General features: G+C 36.7%; 1 pseudogene; it reads right to left on the bottom strand.

Moving 5' to 3' along the window:
* Window positions 1–14091: 14091 nt before the first annotated feature.
* LOC104105454 (transcription elongation factor SPT4 homolog 2-like) lies at window positions 14092–18177 on the bottom strand (annotated as a pseudogene).

Genomic DNA, 18177 nt, shown 5'->3' with positions numbered 1-18177 from the left:
TTGAAGGCCGACTTCGTGGTCGATAGGTAAAGCCATTGCTGATTTGAAGTTGCAAGCTGGCGTGTACTTTAGATTTATATCAAATGATCACTGTTACCCTTAGCCCCACGATGGGTGACAAACTGTTTACCGAAAAAATCGGATAACATTAGATTTGTGTATGGTTCTAAGGATATGCGATACAATTCGATATAAATCATGTAGAGAAATAGAGATATGTGTATTCTTCACTATGAGAATGCAAATAGTGAGCAACAAGAATGAATACGATAAAGTAAAACAAACACAAATGGATATCTTTCAATATGAGAAGTGATTTTTTGTTACAGTGTGTTTTTCTCCTCTGCCCTCGTAGCTTACAAGGATTCCCCCTTTTATAGTAGAGGGTCATTACAAAAAATAATAAAATAAAGCATATAGTGGAAGGCACATGATGACTTGTTTCTTCCTCGATTTCTGCCAAGATTCTATCTCTTGGTGCGGTTGCAACGACTCTTGTCTGTGAGCTCGATACTGGCTCGAACTCGTTACTGGGTCGGGCCCTTCGGTCTTGGCTCGAGTTCGACCTTCGAGATGGGCGTCGCGTATTTCCGACCTCGAAGCAGTGCCTTGCGGATCGATTCGGTCATGGGCTCGATAAGGTTATCGAGTCGACTCCTCGAGCGACCTTCGGGCTCGAGGCTCGTTGGTACCGACTTCGGAGCTCACTCCCAAAATCTCATTCCGACTTTTTAACACTTGAACTCGATCGAACGTAGGAAGGCCGAAACCTATTTCGACCATATACAATATTACAATCACATTTCTTTTAGAGGAATGGAACATATTACATATGATAAAACCATTATATTACTCAAGCGTCAAGTATATAGTGCTGCACGTCCAGATTGACTCCTCCAACCCCACAAAAGACCAAAAGGTCAAGTATCTAGATTTTTTTTTCCACTTCGATTTATATATACTTTATGAGTTTTGCGGCCATTATTTATTTGGAAAATACTTCCTTCGTTTCACTTTGTTTATCGCATTTACTATTTGGGAATTTGAAAAGATTTTTTTAAAATATTTTTTTTATATTTCTAAGCATAATTAAATATTGTTACTTATAATACTTTTTACGTAGTTTTCATATATATAATTTTATTTTATTTTATTTTAAAAATAAAAAATTTATGTCCAAATTCACACCGAAAATCAAGTGTTTTGACCCCTTGTACTTAGTTCAACTGACGCATTTATATCTGGTTTGCCTTTCATTACCTTCGATTTATTGTTTCACTTGCTCTTCTGCAAAATTGGTTTGCCCTTGAAAAGGTCAGTTCACTTAGATGACAAACAGCTATATATTGTTCGTATATTAAGGTCAATGTGAGAAACTTTTGCTATAGTTTGTAAAAGCTGTTTACAGTGCAACTGTAGATTAGATGAATAAGTGAACATAGTGTCGTATATTAGGCAGGGGTGTACAAAAAAAAAAATCGATAAACCGCACCAAATCGATAATTCGAGTCAAATCGGAAAAAAAAACCCCTGATGTGGTATATGTTTGATTTGATTTGGTATTAGAAAAAAAACACAACCATAATTGGTTTGGTTTGATTTTAACTAAAAAGTCAAACCAAAACCAAATCAATCTGATAGTACATTTATACAATTTTTAAAAATATTTTATACATATAAATATTCATTGTAATGTAATTTATAAATATTTCTTAAACTTTTTCATAGGTTTATCTTTTAACTTATTATTTCAAGTTTGGACTTAACATTCTTGAATGGTAAATAAATTTTATAGCTCATAAATGTAGTAACTCAAACAAATATCAAACCAATACTAATACTAACAAAAAAAATTCAATTCAACACTAGGAATGACAATAGTGTTGGATATCTATTTTTAGTTTTACATTGGTTTATAATGAAAATGCATAACTGAGTTTATCTTTTTATAATGACTCGGCCGATCGTTTTGAGAGTTATAGCCCCGATCCCCTATTTACTGTTTTTCCCATATCGTTTTCTACTTATGTGACTTGCCGGGAAGTTTTGTTGTGGTTTCAGAGTGATTTGGGACACTTAGTCCCTAAAGCGGAAGCTTAAGTCTTAGGATTTTCGATCGTAGTTCGAACTGTGTGAAGACGACTCCAGAATGGAGTTTCGTCGATTCTGTTAGCTCCGTTGGGCGATTTTGGACTTAAGAGCATGTCCGGATTGTGAATTGGAGGTCTGTAGTTAATTTAGGGTTGAAATAGCGAAAGTTGAATTTTTGGGAAGTTTGACCGAAAGTGGACTTATTGATATCGGAGTCGGATTCCGATTCTCAAAGTTGGAGTAGATCCGTACTGTCAATTATGACTTGTGTGCAAAATTTGAGGTCAATCGGAAAGTGATTTGATATGTTTCAGCATCGGTTGTAGAAGTTTGAAGTTTCCAAGTACATTAAGTTTGAATTGGAGGGTGATTCGTGTTTTAGCATTGTTTGATGTGATTTGAGGGCTCGACTAAGTTCGTATGATATTTTAGGACTTGTTGGTATATTTGGTTGAGGTCCCGGGGCCTCGGGTGAGTTTTAGATGGTTAATGGATTATTTTTGGACTTAGAAGATTTTTTGATGCTGGGCTGGTTCTGGTGTAATCGCACCTGCGCAAGGCTGACCACAAGTGCGAGCAATATGGCGCAGGTGCGGGCTGAAGGAGTTTGGCATGTGGTCGCAGGTGCGACATGAAGGCCGCAGGAGCGGAGTCGCTTCTACAGAAGCTTGAACGCAGAAGCGGAGAGGCGTGGGAGGTTTGGGATTGTAGGAGCGAAAGGGTCTCCGCAGAAGCGGGATCGCATGTGCGATTCCTGGTCCGCAGAAGTAGAAACCCTGGCCATAAGTGGAATTCACACCTGCAATGGTTTTTCCGCAGGTGTTGCGTCGCAGGTGCGACTAGAGGTCAGCAGGTGCGAGATCGTTGGGCAGAAAAGGAGAAATTACGAGGGTTTGATCTTATTTTTATTTTTTGTCTTTGAGAGCTCGGATTGAGGCGATAACTCAAGGATTATTCAGAGAGAACTTTGGGGTAATGATTCTTAACTCGTTTATAGTTATATCCTACTAATCTATAGTTGATTTCATCATTTAATAAAGGAATTTGGTTGAGAGATTTGGGAAAAATGGGATAAGTTCTTCAACTAAGTTTTTGAGTTTTGATTAGGATTTTGATAATTTTGGTACGAGTGAACTCGTGAGTGAATGCGTGTTCATATTTTGTGACTTTTACCCGATTTCGAGACGTGGGGTCGGGTCGACGTTTTAGGACGATTTTTAAAATTTTTGTTAAAGTCTTGATTTCATTAATTAGATTAGTCTATTATAGTTGTATTTATGATATGTAATTATTTATGGCTAGATTTGGGCCATTCAGAGTCGGATAATCGAGGAAAGGGCATTCTTACTGATTGATTGAGCTTGGTTCGAGGTAAGTGGCTTGCCTAACCTTGTGTGGGGGAAATCTCCCTTAGGATTTGGTACTGTTGTGATATGTGAGCGTTGTGTACGCAAGGTGGCGAGTGCGTACACGGGCTATTTTTGTAGAACCTGATTTTTACTGAGTAGTAACCTGTTTTCATTCTTAATTGAGTTATACCAATATGTGTAGTTATTCTTTTTAGTTTAATGCTGCATGTATACGTGCTTTAACTGCTTATTTGAACTCTGTGCAGCATGCCTAGTTGATTTTCTGTTTCTCCTTGTTCTTTATCGGTCTTAACTGTAGAATTCCTATTGTTAACTGTGGTATTTATCGGTTTGAGCTGTGTGTTTACTTTTGAGACTACGAGGCGGTTCTTCGGGAGTTCTCCCTGCACATTTACTTTTGAGACTACGAGGAGGTTCCTCGAGAGTTCTCCCTGCACATTTACTTTTAAGACTACGAGACGGTTCCTCGGGAGTTCTCCCTGCACATTTACTTTTGAGACTACGAGGCGGTACCTCGAGAGTTCTCCTGGTATATGTACTTTTGAGACTACGAGGCGGTACCTCGGGAGTTCTCCCTGCACATTTACTTTTGAGACTACGAGGCGATACCTCGGGAGATCTCTTTGCATATTTACTTTGGGACTACGAGACAGTATCTCCGGAGATCCTCTGTTGTTTAATTATGTGTGTTGTACTGCTATTTTGCTGTGTTTTCTTTTTTGTTAAACTACAGTCTCTTATTATATTATTACATTCTCCTACTTTATTTATTATATACTAGTGAGTCTGACCTGACCTCGTTACTACTCTACCGAGGTTAGGCTTGGCACTTATTGGGTACCATTGTGGTGTACTCATACTACTCTTCTGCACATATTTTGTGTGCATATCCAGATGCTTCTTATCAGCCCCGCTATTAGCTGAGAGTGCTTGCTGCTATACAGAGACTTCAAGGTACATCTGCCGCATCCGCAGACCTCGGAGTCTCCCTCTATTCTCTCTTATATCATTTACCTTCCGTACTTCTTTTATTAGACTCTGGTGTATAGATATACTAGTTTTTCTTCTGTATCTTGTGACTTACGATATTTCGGGTTTGGGGAAGATTGTGTATTTATAGAGTATTGGTTATTGTACATGCCGAGTGATATTGTTACTAATTATTCAGTTATCCACTGTTGTTAGTTAACAAGTTTTACTTTCATTTTGTTATTTTCGCATTGTGTTAGGATTACCTAGTCGTAGAGACTAGGTGCCGTCACGACGTCTTACGAAGGGAGAATTGGGTCGTGACACTTTTTCGCTAGTGCTTAGTTATGTAATTAATAGTACTTATTAGCTATACTTATTTTGCATGATCTATATAGTATTTTTAGAATATGTTAATTTTTATTACGACTTATTAATTAGCAATATTTGCTTTATATAATTTTATTATCTTTGTTATTGAATATTTTAGTATAATGCTATGACTTATCTCATAATATTGTGTTATTTTCTTGAAAATTATATTATATAGTTGTATCTTACTAGAACTTGATATTTGGAGCACAAGTTATATATTTTTTTTACTATGAAGACTTTACAGGGAAAAAATTCGAAAATCCGAAAAAAATTCGAAAAACCCGAGAAAAATCGAGATTGAAAACCCCAACTTTGTTGGTTTGATTTAGTTTATAGATTTAAAAATCCGACACAATTGACTTAGTTTGGTAATTAAAAAATCCGAACCAACCCAACCTATGTACACCCCTAATATTGGCTTTGGGAGGGGACACATTAGGTGAATAAAAATTGTAAACAACTTGACAATTGATGTTTGGTTAATAATTGGATCATATACTTTGACATTTCATAACAATGTGCTCATGATACGGAACTTGGAGCAATCGTTTAATCAAAGACGGACCTATGCATGTAGTAGAGATGTCATCGGACCCTATTAACTTCGCTAACATTCTAAATATATAAGTGTATATATATTGAAAACGATCATATATTTTTTGTTTGGAACCCTTAAAATCAAAAGTCCAATAAAGGTATTGGAAAAATAAATGGAGGTACTGGTTGAGCAGTTCACCCATGTACCTCCGCTACCTTCAAATCTTGAGACCGTCTCTGCGGCTAACCATTTGAAAGAGAGTGTAACAAGAAAGCTGACAGCTAAACTGAAATCCGTATGTAGGTTTTTATTTACTAAGTGAAAATTTTATGAGATCAACTTAAACTCCACCATGTGAGCTTCGGTAGGTTGACAATTAACGTAAAAAAAAAAAGTTTAATTATTATTCTAATATAACTAGTTTAAAGCCATACGTAATTTGATATTTGATTAATAGGGAGCTGTGGGCCCCTCAAAGAATTACAAACTATATTTGATAAATCTTTATTTCTCTCAGATCTCAGCATACTGCTGCATGTCCAAATTGACCCCTCCACTCCCCAAAATGACAAACAAATCGTGTTCACATAATATTTCTTTTTTTATATACTTTTCTATTTTTGTTGAATACCAGCCATTTACTAGTTTAACCTATGCATATCTTTTTTGTTTGTCACTACGTTGAACTAATTCTTTCTTGTTTTTTTGCAAGATACTGTTTGCCCCTTGGAAAAAAAAGGGTAAAGTTCACATGATGACAGAGTGAAATAAATATCTAGCATTTAGATGATAAATTAAGAGTCTTGGAGCAAGAGTAAAGTTGTTTTCGTGTGACTTATAGATTACGGGTTTGAACCGTGGAATCAGTCACCGATGCTTGCATCAAGGTAGGTTTGCCTACATCATACACACTTGGGATGCAACCCTTTCCCGAACCTTGCATGAACACATGATACTTCGTATACGTGATTGTCCTCTAAAATGAAAGCACAAATCCCCTACCATGTTTGGATGGTAAAGTATCAAACCTACTGTAATGACCCGAGTGGTCGTTTTGAGCTCTAGCGCGTCGTTCGACATTTTGAGGCCTTGAGTAGCTTCACTTCATGTTCTATGACTTGTACGCGTGGTCAGAATTAAATTTCAGGAAGTTCAGAGTTGATTCGGATGGAAAATTCTCAATTCGGAAGCATTAAGTTGGAAGAGTTGACCAAGGCTTGACTTTTGAGTAAACGACATCGAAATCGGAATTTGAAGGTTCCAATAGGCTCGTATGATAATTTCGGACTTGGGTTCGGGTTGAGTATCGGGTGGTCTAGAAGCATTTCAGCGCTTATTGTGAAAAGTTGGCAATTCGAAGGTTTTAAAATTTTTCATGTTTGATTTGAAGTGGACTTTGGTGTTATTGATGTCCGTTTGGGATTTTGAGCCTTGAAATAGGTTCATATCGTGATTTATGACTTGTACATAAAGTTTGGCGTCATTCCGAAATGTTTAAGTATAATCCGGACGTGTTCGTCGAAGTTTGAATGTTTGAAAGTTAAAAGGAGGATTTGATCGTCGATTCATGGTTTTGATATTGTTGGTGTGATTTGAGGTCTCGAGGAGGTTCGTGTTATATTTTGGGACAGGTTTGTGTAATTAGACGGGGTCCCGGGGGCCTCAGGTGTGTTTCAGATATGTTTGGATTGTATCTGTCACGACCCAATTTTCCCTTTGTTGGGTATCGTGATGGCATCTAGTCTTAGGGACTAGGTTAGCCTAACTTTTATTTAATAACAACAATAATTAAATAACATCTAACAATCTTTGAAATGGAAACCTCTATAAAATTTACAATTCCCAAAATCGGTAGTACAAGTCATAAACTCTAATGAATTACTAGAAAGCCTATAAATACAACTGTTTTGAAATAGAGATAAAACAGTGCAAGTACAATATGAGAAGGTAACTCCAAAGCGTACGAACGCAGCAACAGTTTTACCTTGAGTCTCCACAGCAAGATCTGTACTGCTAGCGAGCGGTCAACTGACTCCATATTACCTGGCTCTGCACAAAAATATGCAGAAGTATAGTATGAGTACACCACAATCGGTACTCAGTAAGTATCAAGAAAACCTCGGTGGAATAGTGACGAGATATAGTCAAGACACTCACTAGTCAATTAACTTGTGAAATATAGCAGCATACAATAGTGCTGGAAAACAACTAGCAATGATAACAACAAAATCAACCAGTGATATAACATCAAGGCAACAAGAACATCATAATTATTGCCCAAACGAATAAGGAACACAAGTACAACCAATTAATCAAGTCCTTCAAATATAAATCCTTCACATATTATTCTTTAAGAAAAATATCTTTCCAAGTAAAAGTCACCATGTGACATCTCATTTCACAATCATAAAAATTACGGGTCTCAGCCCACTTTCATATTTTTTACGGCACCTCGTGCCCATATTTCTATCACAACCACACGGGCAACTCACGTGTCAATAATAAAATCATCATATTTTTCCTGGCACCTCATGCCCATATTTCTTTCATAATCGTACGGACAACTCACGTACCAAAATATCAATGTATATAAGATCCGCAAGATCAATTTATTTTCAATAAAGTTTAAAATTTTTAAATCAAGTACGAAATTATCAAAGAAATGAGTTTATTTTTGAATTCATTTGGGGTGAAGAAAGTGATATTTCAATTAAAATGAAGCATACGATGACTACTAATTTGGATATAAAAATTTATTAAATTAAAACATAATAGCAATTTATTTTATTCGAAACAACTCAAATCTCGAAAATCAGTAAGAAAAAAAACCATAAACACAAATCCTCACAGTCTTGTACAAAGAGCCAAAACTAACACAATACAACAAGAAATACAAAACACATAATAAAATCAAATAAGACATCACGGAAGAATACAAGAATTTACATATAACGGACAAACAAAATAACCAAATGCAAGTGCAACCATAGAAAAATATCAACAAAGGGCACTCTCGAGGTACCGCCTCGTAGTCCAAAAATAAATGCTCAACATGGGATTTCCCAAGGTACCGCCTCGTAGTCCCAAAAGTAAATATGCAAGACAAGGGGATCTCCCGAGGTACCCCCTCATAGTCCCAAAGTAATATGCAACAACAATAATGCCCCCAGATCATCACAAATCAATCCCCGACATAGCCCACCTTGTCTCGCCACGTGTGCAATAATAAAGTAAATTGCCTGCCTTGTCTCACCACACACGCATAATAATATTCCCACCTTGTCTCGCCACATGCGCGCCCCATATATATATATATATATATATATATATATATATATATATATATATATATATATATATATATATATAACCCTCTTTGTCTCACCGCATGTGGATAAATCAATAGTAACAATAGCACGGCAGAAACCTCGTGCAAACACCCGAACAAACCTCCCAATAATATCACGTGCCAATATCACAACATCTCACAAATTTCACCTTAAGTGCTCAAATATTACAACATATCACAGATTGCTCATCAAGTGCTCAAATATTACAACTTATCACAGATTGCACATCAAGTGCTCAAATATTATAACATACCACAGATTGCACATCAGGTACTCAAATATTATAACTTATCACAAATTGCACATCAAGTGCTCAAATATTACAACTTGCCACAAAAAAATCAACAATACATTATTTTTCACAATAAGGAGCCCATGGATCGATCAGAATATGCATAAAATCTTGACAAAATATCCAGGAGTGAACAACTCAATAAAATAATATTTCACATAAAAATCAAGTTGGCAATCACACCAAATCATCGTATAAAAATAATTTCAACAAACAAGGATCTAGTCATGACAAATAGAGGATTTAATAAGTCCCAATAATTTTCAATTTAATACATAAGGGCGTCTAAGGATTTTAACCAATGAAATTTGCACATATAAACCAAGTACGTACTCGTCACCTCACGTACATAGTTTTCAATTACGCAATTTGCACATAAGACCCAATGCCTAAGGGGTATTTTTTCCACTCAAGGTTAGGCAAAATACTTACCTCGACAAAACTAAATCAATACTTTAAATGATCTTCGCGAGTGAAGCCGCCTCCGGACGACTGAGATCTGAAATTCACCCCTTAATAATACTATAATTGTCCACCACACTAAACAAATTTTAATCTACAATAATGAAACATAATTGCACCAATATTAGTATCAAATTTCCAGATTTCTTTGTCATATAGGCATTTTATCAAACACCTAGAGTACATAGCATATTATTACCTCTAGTAATAGTGTTTCTTCATCCAACATTCCTTCCCACCAACAAGAGATACTAAACCATCCTTTGTCTACAAACAACCTTCTTTAGTACCATTAAAATCATCAATGAACTCACATCCACCCAATTTTTGCTAATTAATTAATTACAAAATCTCTACAACGCCAATAATCTATTTTGAGTATTTATGGCTCCCAAGCACCATCCAATAAGTGTTAATACTTATTTCTTGCTCACATACTCATAATAAATCCATACATGTAAGTATAATGGTGAATGATTACCTTTTTGAAAGAAATCTTGCAAAACTTTCCTTTGAGTTCTTGAAGAAATTTCTTGAAGATCTAAGTATTTTATATATAGATTTCATCAATACTAGTGTAAAAATGATGGAATTTCACAACAAGATAATGGAGATTGCTTACCTTTGATGAAGAGGGGAGTTGGGGGTCTTGAGAGAGTGGAGAGGAGCTCCAAGAATCGGCGAAGAGGAGTGGGAGAAGTGAGCTACCGAAATACTCTTTATAAAGGCTTCAGGCCTAGCTTGTCCATCCCCATGCATCGCACGGACATGCACGAGCTCTCGTTCAAGTTCGCGTGCTGGGGCAATACTTCGTTGTTCTTTTTAAATGGCTGGGGGTCATGGCTCGTTCAAACCCGTGTGGCGCACGAGTTCACACGAGCTCCCCAGTTGCATTCTTTCCATATTTCTTGTTTTCCAACTTACCCTCCTTCGATACCTTGCTATGATGTAGACCCCAATTCACTATCAAACTTTCATATAAGTATGAAACCATGATTACACGATGTTACCCTCATCCATATCCATATGGGGCACGCAAGCGAAAAGTGGAGATCTGAGGCGCAATTTAAGGCCTTAAACCTTTAGCAAAACTTTCCTTGTTCCGCCTGCCTTATTTTAGTAATTTGATTATAACTTCTTGTAATAATATCCAATTGACAAATGGTTTGATGCGTTTGAAACCAGACTCGAAGGGCTATTCTTTAGGGATGAAAATTCATGGAATGTCTCTTCACATTATGAGAGTTATACCCGTTCAAAGGTAGGTGTTGTGCAAGTAAGACACTTTTTCCACTTAATATTTCCAACTTTCGCCAATATGCGTCGAATTGTCCTACGGACTTCCAAATACAAATCCGGACACAAGCCTAAATCTGAAATCATCATACGAAACTATTTACATCATCAAAATTCCATTACGGAGTCGTTTTCTCAAAAGTCAAACTCCGGTCAACTGTTCTCATTTTTAAGCTTCAAAATGAGACTTGTTCTTTTAATTAAATTCTGAATCTTTCGAAAACCAAACTCCACCACACATGCGGGTCATAATACATATATCAAAGCTTCTCAAAACCTTAAGTCGTTGAATGAGGCGTTAATTCTTAAAACGACAAGTTGGGTCGTTACAGTATCACGCTTTTATTTGATGTTTCAACGTCGATTCTTTGGACATAAAGGGTGACATATTGAGCAAACGACCTTTTATCTATGATTGGATTGAACCATTAGATCTCTATCGTAATTACAAAACCATAGCAACAAGAATCTTCGAATTTCGAGGTCGTATGAGAGACTTATGCCCATTTCCGTGTCGGGAAAGATTGTTGGTTTCTGGTGCAGACTTTGTTCATCGCGAACGCGAAGGAGGTCGTGAGAACGCAAAGAAGGAAATTTGGGTTGAAGGTCAACGCGAAGATACCTCTTCGCGAACATGAAGGTATCCCGCGAAGGCGTTGTTCTCGTATCAATAAGGGGATACATATCTGACCTTTATTTTGATGTTTTTCCATGATTATTTTCGTTGGTTATCATTTTTATCGTGTTTGGATTATAGAAATTGGGGTTTTGAGCCCCAAAGTTATGAGATGGTAAATCCTTAATTTGAGGGTCAATTCATGGACTAAATTGGAAGATAAACTATATAAATTATGGGTAATAATTATTTTCGTCAATTTTCGAAATCCGGACGTGTGGGCCTGGAGGTTGACTTTGTTGACTTTTCTTGAGAAGTTGGGAATTTATTTCTAATTATTAAATTATGACTATTTGAGTATATTTTGATTGGTTTGCACATTGTTTGATTAGTTTCGGATCGAGGGGCATCGGTTGGAGGTGTTAGGGAGGCGTTTGAGCGGTTATGGAACTTCAGAGCGAGGTAAGTCTCATGTCTAACCCTGTGAGGAGGAATTTACCCTGTAGGTGTTATTCTTATTATATGCTATATGTTTTGGGAGTTGCGCACGTATGAGGTGACGAGTGTCCGTGCGTATGCTAGAATTCCTGGTTATGTCCGGGTAGACTTAGGTTCACGTCATGCTTTGATTGTATTAATTGAGTTATCCTTGCTTATTTAATTCCTTTATTTCGCGTTGCGATCTGAGACTAGGCTTGTTTAGAGTGATGGACTCACTATTGTAAAGATTTGACGAGCCACTTGATTAGCCGCGAAATAATTGTGCTTCCCCTACAAATTTCTCTCGCATTGTGCGTTTTCATCGAAAAGCTTCCTTAATTTTCATAACTCACACGTATATTCGTGAGTGGGTCAAGGAACTGTTAAAGCTTCTTATTCTAATAGGATCGGGTCGTTCCCTTCGGCAATATCATATTCTTATGGGATCGGGCCTTTCGCCTCGGCAGTATCATATTCTTATGGGATCGGGTCGTTCGCCTCGACAGTATCATATTCTTATGGGATCGGGCCGTTCGCTTCAGTAGTATCATGTATCATATTCTTATGGGATCGGGTTGTTCGCCTCAGCATTTCTATACAATACTCTTATGGGATCGGGTCGTTCGCCTCAGCAACTTCGTGAAACACTCTTATGGGATTGGGTCATTCGCCTCGGCAGAATCGTGTGTAATATTTGACAAGAAGCAAGTATATCCGTGAGTTTTCCTGATTCGAATTGTAACGACCTATCTGGTGGGGACTATTTTACAGGTATATACTCTGGTTGAGGAGGTAACCGATAATTGAGAGCTTGTGCTTACTTTTCAGAGGAGGATCGTACCACGTACCTATATTTGTTTACATTGTTTATTTACCATGTCTCATACTTGTTTAATTTCTATTGTACATGATTTATTGGACCATTAGTAAGTGTCGATGTCGACCTCTCGTCACTACTTCTCCCGAGTTAGGCTAGATACTTACTAGGTACTCGTTGATTTACGTACTCATGCTACACTTCTGCACTTATTGTGCATGTATATATATTCCTGATAGTCTTTTGGGCGCAAAGGCACAACTATTGCAGGGACTTTACGGTGAGCTGCATCCCATGTTGCAATCCGTAGCATAGAGTCTCCATCAGAATTATTTACATTTTTCTTGTCTAACTTGTATTCTAGACAGATGTTGTATTGTTATTGTACCTTCTAGTAGATGCTCATGCACTTGTGACACCGGATTTTGGGATCTTCTAGAATTTGTTATGATTTTGCATACCATTAAGATATTTCTACTTTATACTTTACTTAAATCATACGTAAATACGATTTTTGATGCATCGATCTCTCTATCTAATAAGATTCATGATTTCAAAAATAATAAAATGAACAATTAAGTTGGTAGTTCACCGCTGGCTTGCCTAACGGCGACGGTGGACACCATCACGACCTATAGCGGGTTTTGGATCGTGACACCTACCAAGTAGCTTAGTGACAAAATACTACCCTACCAAGCGATGGTGAAGGATCAAATATACGACAATCTATATGAAAGGGCAGTTTTGTTAATGCATCATTCCTCTTCAGATGAGAAGATGGTTCTTTCCAAGAGAAAATTTTGGTCACTTGGATAGGTTGATGCTACAACTAGCAAAGCATATAAATTACAGCCAACGACAGGAAAATTGTGTTCACATTTAGGCGGAAAAATTGATTCCTTTTTTTTTTTTGGATTACCATCTGGTATCCGAAACTCATTGGTCCGACTAATCCAGATTTGCGTCTGCATTAGACCCACTAAAAGGAGAAATACTAGGAGCTTGCCATTGTGGAGAGAGAATGGACTGTCTTAAGATCTGCAATCTAGCACTTGAGGCGAATCTTGCCCATAGCTTTCTGGGACTCAGGCAAATCCTGGAATGACAGTTCGATCCCGTCCTTGGCCTCGAGGAGTGGTGAGCAGCACAGAACTTGTTTCAATCAAATAGCATAGTATTAGGGTAGGACGCTTTCCTTTGTTATAGAAATCAGCAGACAACATTCTGGAACTTCCAAACCAAAGAAATGCAAGATGAGAAGGGTTGAGGTCTAAACTCCGGCGGAGAATATGTGTCAAGGGTCTTTGATTTCATGCTCCTGAAGATAGGAATCAAACATGAACTGTCGTGTGCTCCCTACCAGAGTTTCTCCATTTTCATACTCGAACCGAGACCTCTGATTAAAGCTAGGAAAATGAATACTCAAAACAATTCCTAGTCCGAACACATCACTTTGAAAATTAATACGAGGAAAGACCCAAATTTCAGGTCACATGAACGCAACACTAGTACATCAGAGTTCACCAGACAACTGAGAGACTCAGGCATATATACGTTCAGTTTTCATATTGGGGAGGTTAATGATAATTCCAATACTAAGTTATCTTAATTACATAATATTTATCCCTACTTTCTAAGATAGGCGAAATTTACTTTGACGCTGCAAAATGCGAGTACTTCCCTTATCAAAACCCAAAGTCTGCTGATGTTATCACTGCTGGTTAGTCCGATCAGATGCGTTTTGGACGAGCATATGAGATATTTTGATCTTTACAAAGATTCTGCAGAAAAAATAAAAGTAAATAACAATGCGAAACTAATATAACTAGCTAACTCTAATATGCTTCGACAAAGATAAAGATCCTAGCTCTCCAGTAATAAAGTTAACTTTTGCAGCTAACAGGAATTGGAAAAGATAATAGAATTCAATTAGTTTTGTCGATTGCCTACAACCACAAGGTACCAAGAGTCCAAGACAGAGATGATTCTCAACCAAACTAAAAGGAATTTCAAATATAGAAGGCCTAGGACAACCAAATAATATTTGACCCTGGCAAGGAATAGCAAGTAGTACAATATAATACAAGACATGAACGACGAGACAATTTGCAAGTAAAAGAATATATTGACATAGCTTGCTAGTTCAAAACTTGCAACTTTATAGCCATCTGAGGAACTACAAAAGGACTTTGGAATAGCAAAGATCTGGCATCACTTACCTGCAAATCTTCCGGAAACTCATCAGACACTAAAAGCGTGTAACAACCAGGGACATACCGTGCTGAAAATGTTTCAAAAAAAAAAAGAGAAAGAGAGAATTCGGCTCAACAGTATGCCCCGCTATGCAATAGGAAGCAATAAAATATTTTGAATAGAGATGACAGGGTATTTATCAACATACAAAATTCAGACAGATAACATTTGCAAACAGTTGCTAGCATAAAGAGCAAAGAATACAATTATCAAAATTGGAGATTTTCAATGAATGGACTGGAAAAGAAAAATAGTTATAAAGCATCAATCCTCAGGTTGCATAATTACAATGCGACTTCAGAAGCTAATAAAGGTGAAACATCTTGGTAAAAAATTGGAGTATTATATGGTGTTGACTAGACTACCTAAAAGGAGTTCCTTAGCTTGAAAAGGCTCTTATGTAAGAGTTGTAAGGACAAAAAAAACTTTGATTTATTTCAGATAATCAGACCTTTCCTAGTACTCCCTCCTTTTTTTTATGTATTTCCTTCGTCGAGCCCTATAAATCTAACAGGTACTCCCCCCTCTCCTACTACTTAGGCATAATATCATCAATATTTGCATTTCGGAGGTCTTAAGTGCTCTTCAAGGCATAAACTTGCATCGAAGATCTTTCAAGTCTAATCAAGACTGATGCTTTTTTAGCGTAGCCTAACTAGAGTTTCTAATAGTGATGCACTGAGGAGTTGTCAGGATAAGAAAACTGTTACCCTTACTAGGAACATGTGTCACTTAACAAAGAAATCTAAATCAACATTATGGTGGTATAAGGCATACAATCGGAATAAACTAATTAGATGTAAGTTTCTACAAAGAAACAAAAGGTTGCAAAAAAAAGGGATGTCTCTTTGAAGTTTCTCACCACCAATGTGTACTCAATTATGAACCAAACAAAAAAAAGGTTATGAACAAGAAGCCCTTTGAATAAGTGCTTCCTTATAGAATATGTTCCTCTAAGAAGATCAAATTCAATAACTTGAGATGAATCTATTTGATAGCATCACAAACCCACTACCTAAATTATGACCGACATGGTCCCCTTCAAAAAATTTCCAACCATTTCGCAAAAAGCTGATATAAAAAGGAACGTGAGTTCAAGATTCTGCCCTTTGACCTTTGAGCACTATGCTGCTAACTATTAGGGCAAAATGCAGAAAGTAGCAAAAGAAACAACCCTCAAACATCCCGCTTAGCCTCAGTTTACTACTTTCTACAATGTGCCTCTACATAATTTCCAAACATTTGCAGAAAAGCTAATATCTAAGAAGGAATTTGAAATCAAACATTTGCCTTTAAGCTCAGAGCACTCTGCTGGTATATTAAGGCAAAATTCACACATTAAAAGAGTCTAAAAAATATCCTCAAGAAGAAAAGAGTAGCAACATATTGCAAAGTACATCAAATCTAATCGTCTTTGGAAAATTCATAAGTAAACGATGACATAGACACCAAGAGACACCACCCTCCCAAAAATCTATACAAGTAAGTCTACTCACAAAGGTTAATGAACATTAAGAACCCTTCACATAGGAAGTGCAGTGCATGCTAACAGCAGTAAACAATTATAGGCAAAAAAAAACTTCACAACTTCCACTCTTGTCAATAAAGGGAAAAAGGATATCTCGTAATCACTACTAATACTATGAAGCACTTTAGTTATGCCATTAAAAAACTATAAAGCCCTTATATACACAACCTCAAGCATGCAAAATATACTGAATCATGAGTAAACAAATTCCATCAAAATTATAAGAATTTAAGAAAGGTTTTAGATACCAATTCGAAGCCACCGGGCTGCCCAGCTCCTTGTTGGATCCATGACCGAGATCAAACTGTTACATTGTAACTCCAAAATTACTAACTAAAAAAAGTAACTAGGCCCAAAAAAAACAAAGAAGAAAGATGAAACATATATTTTCAATTATTCATAAATAAGAAACTAAAAGTTCACCATACCCAGTAAATTTAGAAGTAGTGCACTCCATAACACGCTCATGATCTTCTTCCATCTGGAAAAAGGGACAGTTCTCACATCCTTATTCCCTAAACTGCAATTTACCAAATAATCACCCTTCAAAAACAATAAACCCCACTACAAGTATACAAACAACAACTAAGCCTCAGTCTCAAACAAGTTGAGATCGGCTATATGAATCCTCCACGTTACTCCATTTAAAATTTAAATCATCTCACTACGAATATATCCAACAACCTTTGGGTGTGTGTGCGTGTGTGTGTGGGGGGGGGGGGGGGAATATAACCAATTTGAAACCCATATATTAAAAAATAAAAGTAATCTAAACTATAAAGTTTATGTGTATATACTTTCCTTTTTACTCTGTCTCAAAAAGGAAAAAATGAAAGCACAATTCATCTATTCTTTCTTTGTGCAATAGCTGCTAAGGTTTGGAGCAAATTATTACAATTGCAAGGTATTAGTTTGAACTGCTCAACTTTTGCCCTGGATATCTTAGAAGTAGTACAGGTCATACATTAGATAGTTTGTCTTGAAGTCAACTCTTCTGTTTTTTTTTTAATTGAGCTGTACATATTCTCACTTGGAAAATAAAATTATTTACTTTCTCAAAAAGAAAAATATAAACCCCAGTACAAGTATATCCAACAAAAAACCTAATTTACTCCTTTTTACTCAAAAAATCTTAAAGATTCCGCCTTTTAAGGGAAAGCATAGACTATTCAAAACCCAAATTCGACCCAAATTCGTGTCAGCTCAAGTACACTTCAACTATTTCGCCGAAAAATTGATATTTTTTGTCATCACAATTATCGAATAACTCTATTCATCAAAAGTAGATTAGTAAAGGGCACTTTGATAAGCTCCCCTATGTGTGAGCTCAGGAGAAAAATCGGACCACAAAGGTCTATTATACGCATTCTTACCCTGTATTTTTACAATATGTTATTTCCACGAGGTCACGTGGCCAAGTCTCCCCTTCCAAAAGTAGAGAGTTAAAAATCGCATAATGTTTGCAAAAATACAAAAAATAATCTAACTATAATGAACCCGAATACATTGAAGAATGTTGCAAGAGCAAAAAAAAAAAAAAAAAAATTGAAGGTATTAAAGAAAACGAAAAAGGTAACCTGATCGTAAGTTTTGACAAGGCAGCAGCGGAGACAAGCCTTTAGTTCATGCCCAAAACTGGTGGGAATTTGTGCTGCTTGTTGGCTTCCCATTTTTCTTCTTACTTTTTTGTTACCACTGTTTTTGCTTCGCTTGATTTCGTGAATCAATTGTGAGTATTAT

Source organism: Nicotiana tomentosiformis, chromosome 4 (genome assembly GCF_000390325.3).
Source record: "Nicotiana tomentosiformis chromosome 4, ASM39032v3, whole genome shotgun sequence".
Lineage (NCBI taxonomy): Eukaryota > Viridiplantae > Streptophyta > Magnoliopsida > Solanales > Solanaceae > Nicotiana > Nicotiana tomentosiformis.
This window is presented reverse-complemented; position numbering and strand designations above follow the sequence as displayed.